The sequence below is a fragment of the Benincasa hispida genome, chromosome 3 (genome assembly GCF_027475165.1).
Source record: "Benincasa hispida cultivar pf3 chromosome 3, pf3_genome.v1.1, whole genome shotgun sequence".
NCBI lineage: Eukaryota > Viridiplantae > Streptophyta > Magnoliopsida > Cucurbitales > Cucurbitaceae > Benincasa > Benincasa hispida.
In genome coordinates this window covers 36,756,791-36,772,587 of record NC_143480.1, presented here as the reverse complement: position 1 = coordinate 36,772,587, position 15,797 = coordinate 36,756,791, and the positions used below count along the sequence as shown (strand labels likewise).

The 15,797-nt window shown below is 38.4% G+C and overlaps 1 pseudogene; it reads left to right on the top strand.

Moving 5' to 3' along the window:
- Positions 1–6,794: 6,794 nt before the first annotated feature.
- Positions 6,795–15,385, top strand: LOC150037232 (uncharacterized; annotated as a pseudogene).
- The last annotated feature ends 412 nt before the right edge of the window (positions 15,386–15,797 follow it).

Sequence of the window (15,797 nt, the reverse complement as noted above, 5' to 3'; positions counted from 1 at the left end):
AAGTTGAAAGAAAGGTCAATTGTCACATTGATCATAGTTCAACTAAGATACAAATATGTTAATAAGCAAAAGATCTATAGTTCGAATTTTCTTTCTTGCATGTTTATTGTGCTAAAAGAAAGAAAAGAAAGTGAGGATAATCCAAATACAATGGATAAAAACTCAAATTATCATTTCAACTCACAATGCACTTTTGAACTTTAAAAGGAAAAAAAAAAAAAAAAAAAAAGACAAAATAGTAAGGAGAAACCGATGTCCGGCTACAGCGGGAGAAAAAGGAGAGAGAAAAACGTTGTTATTATATTATTTTAATTTTAACTATTAAAATAGTAATTAAGTTTATTTAAAGAATATCATATTAGTTAACGAATTATGTCGATAGAGGACCAAAGTCAAGTTTGTTTTTATTTATTTATTTTTTTTATTGTTGGGAACTTGATTATTTAATTTTAAAACTTAGAAACTAATTTGACACAAACTTTATAAATCAAAGTGTAGTTTAAGTTTTTTTTTTTTCCCTCTTTTTTAAATTTTCCAAGATACAAATGAAAAAAAGTTAACTTTGACTAATTCAAGTTAAAAACAAAAACCCTAAATTTTATGCGTAGGCTTGGTGACTCAATCCATTATTATTGGATCTTTCTGATTATATTTCACATAAAAGTATCAATCTAATTGATACCCACTTTTACCCACTCTTAAGTGTTAAAATATTGTGATGGTGTAATTTTAGGCAAACAATTAAGAGTTTGATTGCATAAAAACATCATCTTTGGTTGAAAGGTGTTATGGAATGTCGACATCAAATATTGCAACAAAAAACAAAGTAGTAGAAGAGATTACGTACAAAACAAAAAGTTATTTGTCATATATAATGTGTAGGTATAAGTTGTATGGTGACACATGATTACATGTTGTTAGTCATTTTTTTTTGCATCACTACAATAAAAACTGCTTTTAATGATGAAAAACATTTAGTCATAATTTTTGTGACGAAATATCAATTCTTGCATTTTTGTCGCTTAAATCTTGCAACAATTTTTTATTTTCGTCGCAATTTGGGACAAATTATCTTTTCGTCATGCAAAATCTCAATAAAGAGTTTAACTGAAATATAAGTTTCTATAGTACTTGTACTGCAGTATAAACATTTTCCAAGCGTGAAAAATATAAAGCTATTTTTATCATAAAACAGTAAAACTGTTTCTCAGTTGAGAATAACCCTAATGTGGGTAAAAACAATCCCAATACCAACTGCTAGTCAAGAGAGAACCCTTTTGCTCAATCTCTGACTCTAACTACCTACGTGCACGTGGCCATACTAAGTATCGTCATACCTTAGGTACTTCTGTTCAGATACCTTCTCAAACATCCTTCAGTATCTGGTTGGTTTGGTACCTTCTCAAACGTCCTTCAATACCAATAGATACCTTCTCAAAGTCCTTCGGTATCTAGTTGGGTGGATACCTTCTCAAATGTCCTTCGATATCGCGTTTTAAGTAACACTAGTCATAAATGACTTTCTCTTTAAAGCATGTAAAGTATAACACATATAAAAACATGGATTTAAAGGTACTAACGCATGCTGAGTATATTTAACATATATAAATCGCTTTTCAACAATTTCTCACACATGCATGCATTTAAAACATAATTCGTAGTTTTCTTGGAAATCACTTTGTAAAACTAGCTGGCATGAGAATAATCTTCTTTAAAACATCTTTTCTATAACACGTTGTAATCAAACATTTTAAGCAAATGTTTTAATCAAAACGTTTTAGCCACTCACCTTGATTGCTTAGGAGCTTTTCACTCTAGTGGCTCCCTTTTCTACCTCGGGCTCCCTTTTCACCCCTAGAATCCATATTCAAATTACAGCTTAGATTACTCATAGTTTTATTTTGAGATACTTCCTTCTACAAACATGTTCTAAAATGTCTCAGTAAGATTACCCTAAAATATGAGCTCATAACTTCTTGTGGTTTGGCCGGAATCACAGAATCTTCAGGATTGGCTCAAGCTTATCCAACAGCCTGACCCTTCTGCCTTCTTCTCAGTTTCCAGCCCGATCCCTTTGAGCTTTTCCTCCGTCAGCCCTACCCTGAAAACTAGACTTTCAGAGCTTTTAGGTGGCTTTAGAATCACTCCAAACGCACGAGTAAATTGGGAGAACTCTTCGTCCCAAGTTGATGCGTCCTCTTCAGACCTCACTGTCCAATGCGTCCTCTATGACTAACGCATGGATTTAGCTCCAACGCAAGGTTTGCCCAATTCTTCCACTCTTTTTACGGTATTTTTGAATTGTGATATAAAAATGAAGTCTTTTGGCACTATTTATAGGCGTCCAAACCTTCTCTAGAGTTGACACCACCTACTTGGCTGCATGGCCAAGTGTCTCATTCTCACCCCATCAACGCAATGTTGTGATCATCGCAAGCTAAGTGTCTTCCTCCCACGTTTCCAACGCATGAGCCTCCAATCTGATGCCACCACCTCAAATTCTTAAGGCTTAAGGCTTTCCTCCCAAGAAGACACATGGTTTCGATGATGTTCTCCTGCTGATCTCATTCTTTGTATGCGTCCAACTCTTAGATGTTCAACACATAACCCATACTCAATGCATAGCCTATCATCAACGCATAACAAGCAAATTCAGTCTCATTACAATTCAACTTAGCCATCGCAAGAAGCTAACCATCACAACCGCATAGGGTGATCGTCCATCCTCGACGCATGGCTCACTAGGTAGAATTGCACTGCTTGCTTGGCATGGGCGCATGGTGCTGGCCACCAATGCATAGGCGTGCTGCATAGGTTGGTCGATCGACGCATGGGCGCACTGGCCGCTCGATGTATTGGGCGTGCTTGGCCGCATGGGCTGCGTGCGGCGACTTGATGCTTGGCCAGGTGCTTTGGCACATAGGCGTGCTGCTTCGACGCATGGGCGTGCGGAGTATGCTGGCCATCGCTCGCTCGCTCGGCCACATGGGCATGCTTGGCCGCATGGCAGGGCACCTCGACGCACGACATGGCTCTCAGCGCATGAGCGTGGCCGCTCGACAATGCGCTCAACACATGGGTGTGGCCACTCGACGTATGACAGGAGTGTCTAGCCGAGGCTGCTCGACGCATTGCAAGGGCGCTGGCCGAGGCTGCTCGACGCATGGCAGGGGTTCTGGCCGAGGCTTCTCGACGCATAGGCTGCCTTCCAACGCATCACCTCCATCTTTCTTCCTTCAGCCGCATGCCATCCCAAACCAGTATTCCAACGCATAAACACCACTCTTCCAACGCATCAACACACAAAATTTACTTTGCCAAATTTCCAAATTTTTCCCAAAAGTTTAACTTCCAAATTTCCTCTTTTCTTCAAATCTCCACTTTTTCCTCTACCATTCCATACTAGTTTCCACATCAACCTACTCATCACACTAGTCTTAGTAAGGAACATACTTAAGTAGAGAAATTAGGATTCGGGGTTCACCTCAGTGGATTTTATACTTGGATTCCGATGAGGAAACTTGAGTGCTCAACACATTTTTCACCATCGCATTTCATCCACAATTTCACTTCATAAAATAACGCATCAAGTTTTTGGCGCCGTTACCGAGGACTTTGGCAAAATAGTGTGCTAACGGTAATTTTTCTTAATTCTTCGCAGACTCAATCTCTGGCGAATTACGACCCAGAGATTGAGAGGACATTTAGATGGAGATTAAGAGACCACCAACAAAAACAATCACATAAAGAAGAGATGACGGAGTAGCCTGGAAACGGAGTACCAAACGAAAACAACGTCATGGCAAATCCAACCCTTCTGGCTAACGATCGAAATAGACCCATTAGAGACTATGCATCGCCAAACCTCTATGATTTCTCTCCAGGAATCATGAGGCCTACCCTCGATGGAAGCAGATTCGAAATGAAACCGGTGATGCTACAGATGATCCAGACTGCAGGATAATTCGGAGGACGGCGTGGCGACCACCCGCACACCCACCTCCATAGCTTTATCGAAATCTGCAATACTTTTGCGAAGAAGTTCAACTAACTTTGTTCCCATTTTCTCTTTGTGATCAGGCAAGGAAATAGGCGTATTCCCTCGAGTCGGGAGAGATCACTATATGGGAACAGGTCGTAGAGAAATTTATGAAGAAATATTTTCCGCCTACTGAGAACGTTAGACGAAGGAAACTCATAACAAATTTTGAACAAGACATGGACGAATCGCTCAGTGATGCCTGGGCGAGGTTTAAGAGGTTGGTCCGGGACTGTCCACACAATGGTTTGCCAGACTGCCTTCAAATGAAAATCTTTTATCATGGTTTAAATCCCGCTTCACAGACCGCTACCAATGCGGCAGCCGCTGGTGGTCTGCTTGACAAAACGTATGAAGAGGCTAAGAATATCTTGGATTGCATCTCTAAGAACCATGAATAGAGAGTGATTAGAGACTGAGAAACAAGGATAACGACGCAAATAATGAGGCTATTACTTCACTACAGAATCAGATAACCGCAATGATGAACTTAATTCAGGAAATTGTAATCAGTAGCCCAACACCGCAAAATGGGCAAATCAACACAATTAGTCAAAATACCAAAAGGTGTGCGACTTGCGGTGATGGGCATGCAATGGAAGAATGCCCACAGAATCCATAGTCTATTTACTTTGTGAAAAATAATCCCTTTTCAAATACTTACAACCCCGAGTGGAGAAACCAACCCAATTTTACATGCAAGAATCAGCAACAGAATTTCCAACCTGTGGCACAAAAAGAAGGGCCACCTGGATTCTTCCCGCGATATAACAATCAGACAAGCAATCAAGCCAGTAACTCACAACCGCTGCAATCTTCTTCCCTGGAAAGCCTATTGAAGCAATATATAGAGAAAAATGAAATAGTGCTTCAAAGTCAGGCTTCGTCCATCCGCAATCTGGAATTACAAATGGGCCAGATTGCAAGTGAGCTAAAGAACAGACCGCCAGGGGCTCTGCCAAGTTCAACAGAACTCCCACGTAACCCGGGGGGATCAGGTAAAGAGCAATGTCAGGTTGGGACATTGCGAAGTGGAAAAAATGTGGAGGAAGAAAGAAATGAGCCTAACCGGATTGCTCCCATTGCGGCGGAACCTATAATTGTGGTGACGCAAGAAGAAGAAGGAGAAAAGGAAGCAATAGAACCAGAAGTTGCGTCGACCTCAAGGCCAACAGAGAAGGGGACCGTGAGAGTGCAATTACCACCTTTTCCGTAGAGACTTAGAAAGAAAAAGAATGAAGAGGTACAGTACCAACGTTTTCTGTCTATGTTAAAACAATTACATATTAATATTCCATTCAGTGAAGCGATTAAGGAAATGCCTGCCTACGTAAAGTTTCTGAAGGATATGATAACCAAGAAGAGGGGAACTGGTAAGTTTGCCACGGTGGCGTTACCACAGAGTTCTAAATCAAACATTCAACCAAAGATGAGCGATCCTGGGATCTTTACTATACCTTGCTCCATAGGAGGACTGTACATTGGGCAAGCTTTGTGTGACCTTGAAGCCAACATCAATTTGATGCCTCTGTTGATCTTTAAGCAGCTGAATGTGGGGTAACTTGTGCCCACAACCGTGACTCTTCAACTGGCCGATAGATCTCTGGTGCATCCAGAGGGAAAGGTGAAGGATGTGCCGATCACCATTGACAAATTTATCCTACCAGCCGACTTCATCATCTTGGATTACGAGGCCGAAAAAGATGTGCCCATCATCTTGAGGCGACCATTTTTATCAATAGGTCGTGCCCAGATTGATGTTCATAAAAGAGAGATCACTTTGAGCATCAACAGACAGAAGCTCAGGTTCAACATAATCCGTGCCATGAAGTTTCCTGACAAAGAAGACCTGCAGGACTCAGACGACGACCAAAATTTGATTGAAGAAAAAAAGTTTAATGAAGAGAATGAAGAAGAGCATGCAAACGCATCCGTTGCTTCCTGTAATGCGATCATAACAAAAACAAGCAAAGAAGAAAAGATGATTGCAAACCAAGAAGAAGAGCCAACAGAAAAAGAAGAAAGAAAAATAACGCAACCGTCCCTAGTAGAACCACCAACACTGGAATTAAAGACACTACCGAACCACTTAAGGTACGCATTTTTGGGGCAGGATGAGAAGCTGCCAGTTATTATTTCCTCTGAGCTTAACGAAGACCATGAGAATGTGTTAATGAATATTCTAAGGAAACATGTGCGAGCAATTGGTTGGACGCTCGCCGACATTAGAGGAATTAGCCCAGCGTACTATATTCACCACATTCGTTTTGAAGAGGACCACAAGGCAACGATCGAACATCAACACAGACTCAACCCTACGATGAAAAAGATTGTTAAAAAGGAGATCATTAAATGGTTAGAAGCAGACATTATTTATCCTATAGCAGATAGCACGTGGGTCAGCCCCGTGCAGTGTGTGCCGAAAATGGGTGGCATGACGGTAGTCCTGAACGAAAACAATGAACTAATACTGCAAATGACCGTCACTGGTTGGCGCATTTGCATGTACTACTGCAATCTGAATGCAGTCACAAAGAAAGATAATTTCCCCCTACCGTTCAATGATCAAATGCTAGACCATCTAGCTGGAAATGACTTTTACTGCTTTCTGGCTGGTTATGTCGGGTATAACCAGATTATGATAACTCCAGAAGACTAAGACAAGACCACATTCACCTGCCCATATAGGACCTTTGCTTTTTGCCTCATGTCGTTCGACCTTTGCAATGCGCCAAGCACGTTCCAAAGGTACATGATGGCCATCTTTTCAGACTATCTTGAGAACTCCGTTGAAATCTTTATGGACAACTTCTCTGTTTATGGGAACACCTATGAAGTCTTTCTAGCCAACCTAAAGAAGATACTGAAGAGATGCGAAGAGACGATTCTGCTGCTTAACTGGGAAAAATGTCATTTTATGGCTAAGGAAGGCATCATATTAGGGCACAAGATTTCCCGGGACGGGTTGGAGGTAGATAAAGCAAAAATCGAAGCAATTAAAAAACTTCCACCTCCAAGAAGCATGAAGGCTGTACGAAGTTTCTTGGGGCACACTGGATTCTACAGATGCTTTGTCAAAGAATTTTTGAAAATAGCACGACTACTAAGTGCGTTGTTGGAGGTTGATAAAAAATTTGATTTTGACAAAAATTGCCTCAACGCATTCAGAATTTTGAAAAATGCGCTGATTACCGCACCCGTGTTGATTACACCTAACTGGACACTTCCTTTTGAAATAATGTGCGATGCAAGCGGGTATGCGATGAGAGCAGCTTTGGCACAGAAGAGAAAAACAATCTTACATCCCATTGCATATGCGAGTAAGGCGTTAAATCCTTCTCAGACCAATTATACCACCATAGAAAAAGAGCTTCTTGCGGTAATTTTCGCGTTGGAAAAATTTCGAGCATATCTGCTGGGGACGAAAGTACTCATCCATACTGATCATTCGACAATAAAGTACTTAATGACAAAGAAGGACGCAAAGTCGAGGTTGATCAGAACGGTTCTTCTCCTTCAAGAATTTGACATAGAAATAGTTGATTGAAAGGGGACAGAGAACCAAGTTGGGGATCACTTATCTAGATTGGAAAACCCTGAAGTTGACCGCAATGAATCAAATGTGAGTGCGGTATTCCTGGATGAGCAGCTGTTCCATATTTAAGAATTGCCTTAGTACGCTGACATAGTCAACTATCTGGTTTGCGGACAATTTCCTAAAGATTATACCTACCACCAACAGAGGAAGCTCAAACATGAATACATATATTATTATTGGGATGAGCCGAATCTGTATAAAAAGGGGGCAGACCCGATTTTGCGACTATGCGTACCAAATGCTGCTGAACAACGCATATTATCGCAGTGTCATGACTCACCATATGGTGGGCACTTTGGAGGATAGCGCACTGCAAGCCAAGGTTTTACAGAGTGGATTCTTTTGGCCAACATTGTTTAAGGATGCAACTGACTACATTTCATGGAAACATGCAATGCCTATGAATACCATCTTGGAGCTTGAATTGTTCAACGTGTGGGGTATTGATTTCATGGGACCATTCCCTCCCTCAAATGGTAAACACTATATTTTATTAGCCGTCGACTATATATCCAAGTGGGTAAAGGCAGTGTCGTGCGCCACGAGCGATGCGGCGGTAGTCTCTCAATTCCTGAAGAAGAATATTTTCACTCGTTTTGGCACCCCACGTGCCATAATAAGTGATGAGGGGTCTCACTTTGTCAATCATTCTGTCAAGAAGCTGCTGCGCAAATACAATATTCTCCACAAAGTGGTCACCACTGACCATTCGTCCGAGGTGTCCAATCGGGAGATTAAACTGATACTCGAGAAGGAAGTAAGGCCTTCACAAACATATTGGGCAACAAAGCTCGACGATGCATTGTGGGCATACTGGACAACATTTAAAACACCCATAGGTATGTCCCCATATGCGTTAGTATTTGGTAAGGCATGTCATTTACCTCTGGAGCTGGAATACAAGGCAATATGCACGGTGAAGAAACTGAATTTTGATTTGAAGAAAGCAGGAGAAGCACGAAAAATGCAACTAGTCGAGTTAGAAGAATGAAGGATTAACGCATATGAGAACACAAAGATTTACAAAGAGCGCACCAAGCGCTAGCACAACAAACACATATGCGGTAAGAACTTCTATGTGGGGCAGACGGTCTTACTATTCAACTCACGACTATGGCTCTTCCCAGGAAAATTAAAGTCACATTGGTTCGGACCATTCATAGTTAGACAAGTATTCCCGCATGGTGCGGTTGAATTATCAAATGATGACGGAACCAACATATTCAAAGTTAATGGGCAGCGAATAAAGGCGTATTATGGAGAAGGTTAGCATCGTCGAGTCGACTCCGTGGAACTAAGGAACTTTGAATAAAGAAGGAAGTAGGTGGTCCATGCATTATCAGACGATCGAAATCCATCAGGGACACAAGTTTTGGGAATCATGGACTCTTCAATTCTTCTTACTCAGAATTTTCAATTCACTATATCGTTTCAATGTTTATATATTCTTACTCTTCTTATTCATAAAAAAAAAAAAAAAAGTGATCGTGCTGAACGATTGCGGTAAAAGAATTTTGTTTTGTTTAAAATCATTTGACCCCCTCTCTGTTTTTCTTGCAACAATTGAGGCGCTGGATTGCGGAGGTGTTACATAAAGAAGCAACTTATCTTACTCCATCACCGCAATCCAAAGAAGATAGATCGCCGCAAAGAAGGATGCGTCAATACACAATGCGAGCGTTAGCGCAAAATTTGAAATAAAGTCTTATCACCGCACCTTCTTTGATTACCGCAATCATTTGACATGGATAAATTTAGTAAGTTACTGCATACTATCTCTTTTCCAATTATGATTTCAATAATGAAAAATATGCTTTTATGTTTTTCATATATACTAGAGTCAACTTAACTTTAAGATAGTCACCTCATGAAATATTTCTAGAAGTTAGGGGTTGCTAGCTTTCTTTCAAACTCTCTTTATGAAGCTTTCTAAGGACATCACATGACTTATTTCAATCTTTTGGCAATGAGGACGTTGCCGCATTTTAAATTTCAGGGTGAGGTATTTATTTTCGACCTTGCTATTTTGAAAAAAAAAAAAGAAGAAGAGGAAAATAACAACTCCACTGTCAACGCAATGGGAAACCCATGTTGATAAGAGTTAAGTTGTGAAGGGCACTGACCCGTAGTTGGATGTCTGCATGACACACATGGGGGCAAACCAAAACGAAAGTAAGTCACCTGGATCAACGCATAAATAAATGACCATAACTCCGCTGCCAAGTAGGTATGAGTTTAGTCTGAGGAAGAGCGCATCACTCATAGTTGGATATCTGCATGACACACGTGGGGGTAGGCCAAAACGAAGGCAAGGTACTTAGATCAGCGCAAGGTCAGAAAAAAAAATAATAATGTAAAGAAATATGCAAGGATAAAATCATTTGACACCCAATGGAAAAGTTTTTTTTTTCAAATAAATCATGCGATGTTCCTGAAATTAGGAAAGTCCTTTTGAAGGTTAAGCTTGCGGTCCCTAGATCTTAGAAATATTTTAAGAGAAGACTTGAATAATACTTAAGAAAATTTTGGTATATAGGATTTGAACGAAGTATCCTTAAGAAATCTAGGAAAAGAACATTGCAGTCGACTTACTAAAGGAAATCTTTAGCTTATGCTTTAGGATAAGCATTGTTTAAATTTGGGAGTGTGATAACGGATAAAAATGCACGTTATCATAGTGCTAAGTTCTTAAACAATGCTGGCTTCAGTTGATAAAATATGTTAGATTGCGTCCAAAAAGCATAAAATTCATAATATTGCAGTCGCATACGTTCATCGCATAGAAACAGTTGATTTTTGTGTTTTTATGCAGAATATGCGTTGATGCAAGGCGAAAATTATGATCATAGGAAATCATTGGTCAAGCACAGCATTACCGCAAGACTTTGCAGTGATTGTGTTCGCAAACATTTGCTCAAGAAGGATTGTCGGAACTTGGTGGGCACATCTGGGTGAAAGGCATAATTAATCGCGATGGGACAGAAACCTAGTGACGGTCGAATCCGAATTAAGCTGACAGCCACTAACGATAACAAGTACATTCAGCTTTTCGATGACAAATAATCGGCGCATCAGTTAGGGAATTAAAGTCATCCCATCTGTGCAATCATAAAAGAGAAGCCACTTTCACCCTGAAGCTCTATAAATACCAAAGGCATCCTTCAGAAAAGGGGTTCACAAGTTAGAAAATTCATTAGTTAGCTTAGCACGCCTTTGTCCATAGTTTTTCCTTTTTATTTTAAGGCGGAGCAAGAGAAGTGAAAACATGCTGGAAATCGCTCAGGGAAACTCGAGAGAGAACCTTGAGGTGTAGAAGCAGAGAGTGGGCCGACTCTCGCGAGAGCGAGATTATCTTTTGAACACTTAGGCAACAAGAGATTGCTACCAGGCTCTTTATTCTATCCTTGCATTGTTATTTTGTACTTCATCTTTATATTTATACAATGGAAGTTCTTATTCTACATCTGTTCACTCTCTTAGCACGCATAAGTAGCTAAACTAGTCGAATAAACTAGTCAAATGGGTTGAGAAGAACTAAGCTAACATGACCGAGGAAGTTCATTGCTTGCGATTGTCTTGTTTTATATTGTGTCCAACACCCCTTTAAGGCTACTTGAGAGAGAGTCTAAAGAAAGAACCTAATGACTCGAGAGAGCTAGGTTAGAATCTAGACTCGAAAGAGCAAGATTAGAACTGCATAAACAAGAGATAGGGACTTAGAGATAAGCTCTGTTTGTCAACCTGCATCGTATGCGTCCTAGAGATGGGAATGATATTATGTGGTCGCCTTATTTTTGTGTGTGTCATTTTGTCATCGCATAAATAAGAATAGAGGCTTATGTGTAGGTTCTATAGACTTATCGCATATATCGTATGCATTCTAGCCTTCGAAGCCGTGGCATTCGCATCGAGAGGTGGTTTACTGTTGTATGTATGTTGCATGAACGCATCCTAGGAACTGTTAGCCAAAACTTTTCTCAACCCGTTCACCACATACTCATCATATTTCCCATTTATTAAACTCTTTTCAAACTCCGCCGCATTTGTTTATTTTTCATTACCGCAAACAAAACCCTCAACATCTATCGATTTATTTAGTTACCACAAAGTTTTCCTAAAAATTACCACCGCAACCTATTTTCACAAGTCCCTGAGTTTGACCCTAGATTTACCAAGAAACTAAGTGGAGTTTACACTGGGATTCCATTGAGAAAACTTGAGTGCTCAACGCATTTTTCACCATCACATTCCATCCATAATTTCACTTCATAAAATAACGCATCGTCGCCGCCCCTCTCCTCTTCCTCCCTCTCCAATTTTCCCCCTCTTTCCCCATTGTCGTTGCCCCTTCGTTGCTGCCATTCGCCCTCCCCCAACTCCTCTCCATCCCTCTTCCATTTTCCCCTCATTTTCTGCCGCCGCTCCTCTCTTCGATCAGCAGCTGCAATCAACTACCCGCCACTGCCGTTGTCTCCTCGTCTCGTTCAGCCAATGCCTTCAACTGCCCGCTGCCACCGCCGGTAATCTTCTCATTTTATTTTCTCTTGTATATTTATTTAAATCATTATTTCACATCCTTTTGTACAAATCATGCCCATTCAAATGTATGTATCCATTTCTATTCGCGACTTTCAATTTAATCAAATTAGACCTCAACTTTGATAAATATTACAATTAATTAACCCACTAATAAAAAAAGACACTGTTAAAGATTGTGTCAATTTCACTAGATTTCAATAATATCAACTTTGATACCAATTTTAAATTTTAACTAATGCACATATTTATCATCCAATATTGGTGCATGTCGCTTTTGTTAAGATCTCGTCAATTTTGCATCATATATTTGTTTTACAATTCTCTAAAAGTCTATAGAGTAATTTTATAACGAACATGTCATAATTCGTTAGAGATAAACATTATTACATTCTTTTAAGTTTCAAGTTGATTACTACACTATCTTTATGTCTAAAAAATGATATGATGTTGGTTATTTGGAGCCTAAGCATGCATGATTTAACATTTCGAACTTTACTTGAAAGGAGAAAAAAAATTAGTACATAGATGCTATGTGCTATTTTTAATATATGAACTTTTTTATGCTTATATGTTTGTGTCTAATAAATCTATTAATCTAAAAAATATAAAATAAATCTTTAAACCTCCAATTTGGTACTTAATAGGTCCCTAACACATTTAATATTTGAAAAAAGTTTAAAGAATCTACTCATAAAACTAAATTTTGTGTCTAATAGAAAATTGAACTTTAAATTTTGTGTCCAATAGGCTTGTAAATTTTAAAATATGTTGAATAGATTAAAGGCCTATATTAGACACAAAATTGAAAGCTTAGAGACGTACTAAATAAAACATTTGAAAGTTGTTAGACAATTTAAACGGTTTAGGGACCTATTAGATAAAAAGTGTAAGGATTATGTGAGCCTTCATTCATCACTTTTTTTTTTATAAGATAGTAAATAATAATAATAGTTTAATATATTTTTTAAAAAATTGTTACAAACAATTTTTCATTAAGTGGGTTGCACTTAAAAAAAAATAGATTAAAAATATATTGTAAAGATGATTAAAAACATTAGTCTCAAAATATGTGTTTATTTTGCCTTAAAAATGAAAATTATGGAACTCACTATCAATAAAAAAAAAAAATCAAATCCCATATTATAAATTAGTTAAATACTCCGAACAAACTTGGAAATTTTTAATCAAAGTTCATGCTTAATAAATACTTTGTACTTTGTCCTTTAATCCAAGTTATTGTTTCTAATTACAAGTTAGTTAGAAAATATTTATTTTTAAGGATGAATAAAGAATGGATTAAACTAAGGAATAAGTTATCAGTGGAGTATAGAGAAGGAGTATCTCAGTTTTTAGATATGACAAAGTTTCATGTTAATGATTCAGACGAATAAGATGTCCATGCAAGAATTATATGAATTCAATTTGAGAAAAGATAGATATTGTGGATTTTGGATACAAATCGATCAATACATCACACTTTTGGTATGTCGATAAGCCTTTCATCTTTGCTATCCAAGTACAACAAGTCTTTTACACTGATGACATCAAATATGGTAGCAATTGGAAAGTTGTTCAAGTAGTCCAAAATAAACGAATATGGGATGTACCAAAAGTGGATGATGTTGAAAATCCACAACTAGATTTACTAGAAATTATTGGTGGAGTCCGAATGGATGAAACCATTGAGGAGGTTACTTTATGCAAAGTTGACGTTGATCCTGCAGTTGTGGATAGACCAATTATTGTACATGGCGATCATGACTTCATAAACGATGATGATGAAAAATAATTATCTCCCAATAACAGTTCAAGTGCTGATGAATAATTTGAATTAGATTAAGATGATGAGTAATGATGTATCTACTCAATTCTCTTTTTTGCTAGGTTATATGTATTTATTGTTAATTTAATATTTTTTTGTCTTTTTGTGTTTGTATATATACGATGTCAACCCTAATAGGCAACATGAGGCTGATGAAGAATTCCAGGAGATATATCTAGGCAACACGGTATCTTCTGTGGGTGATACTTCAGGTTAATATATTTTGAAATATATTCTGTTAATTGAAATACATCATAAACTGTTTTAAATTTTTTATTCCTCAGATAGTAGCTCAACATCCACTCGAAGGAAACACGAGCATTCGCGGAACATCGAGTTGGAAAAATACTTCCAAAAACATGGCAGAATTATAATCGTGATAAATGAGGGGGAGACGAAACTGATATCTCAACATTCGGTACGATTTAGTAATGCGATCGGCGTCACCGTGAGATCTGCATTTCCAGTACGATGTCGTACTTTTGTTAAGGTTCCAAACGAGTTTATAGAACTGGCTAAAAGTCAATTATTGGTAAGTAATTATAAGTTTATTCTTTTACAGTCATGAACATCATCTATGCTAATTCTTTCCTCATTCTTTTGTAGCCTCATTTCGAACTTGATCTGTCCAGTCAACGACTTAACCATTTTATAGAACATCAAATGCAAAAATACTTCAAAGAATTTAGAGCAGATTTGCACATACATTACAGAAAATGTGGAGATCCTCAGCAAGCATGTGCCAATTTGCCTAGCTGGCTTAAAAATAGGCCAGAAGATTGGTACTTTTTGTGTGACCTCTTCGAGAGTGAAGCGTTTCAGGTAGAATATTTAAGGCATGTATTATTTGATGCATTTACTAATACATCACACCATTGACATTTTTTTTTCTTGAAATGTAGGAAATGTCTGTGATGAACAGGAAGAATAAAAAGAAATTACCGTTCGACCACGTAGGTGAATCGAAGTCATTCTTGCAAATTCAGGCAGAATTGCAGGCAAAAGAAAGTTGAGAAATAGGATGTGTTGACCTATTTAGGGAAACACAGTCTAAAGGTGGCAAGTTTGTGAACGAGGTAGCTGAAAATGCACATGTAACATTTTTTTTTGTTGTTTTTCATTTTTAACTTTAGTCGCTCGTTCTTACCCATTTAATTAATATGTCAAGCATTAAATGTTGGAATTACAATCAAGCCCCTTTCTAGAAGGTTCTCAACCACAAATAAGGGATGAAATCTGTGAGACGGTTTTGGGTAGATGACCCGGATATTCAAAAGGCCTAGGTTGGGACCCTAAGCCTAAGTCAAGAAGAAGCAGCATCTCATCAAGCTCGTCATATACTCAAGGAACGGAGACGAGAATGGAGGAATTGAGAGCCAATTTCTAACAGTCTCAGTCGAGGATTAAGGAACTTGAAGACGTTCAGAAACAAATGAAAGAGGATCATGCAAGACAAATGGAAGAAATGAAAAAAATGATTGAAGACATGATACGATCACATAGAGGAGACCCATCAAATTAGGTATGATTACTACATTATTTAGTTGTCTAATATGTTGCTATCCTACAGTTATGATAGCAAAGTAGTTATGTCTTAAGTAGCTTTATGATAAAGAATTGTTGGCTATCCTACAGTTATGGTAGCCAAATAACTAGATTTTGATGTGTTTTTTGTTGTTTTATCGTGGGGGGTGGGTAGAGTTTCATTACACATGATTCTTGTCGTTGAACTTGGAGTTCTTGTGTGTTTATGAATGTTTACGAAGTTTAGTGTTGTGGTGGGGGGAGGGGGAGGTTGA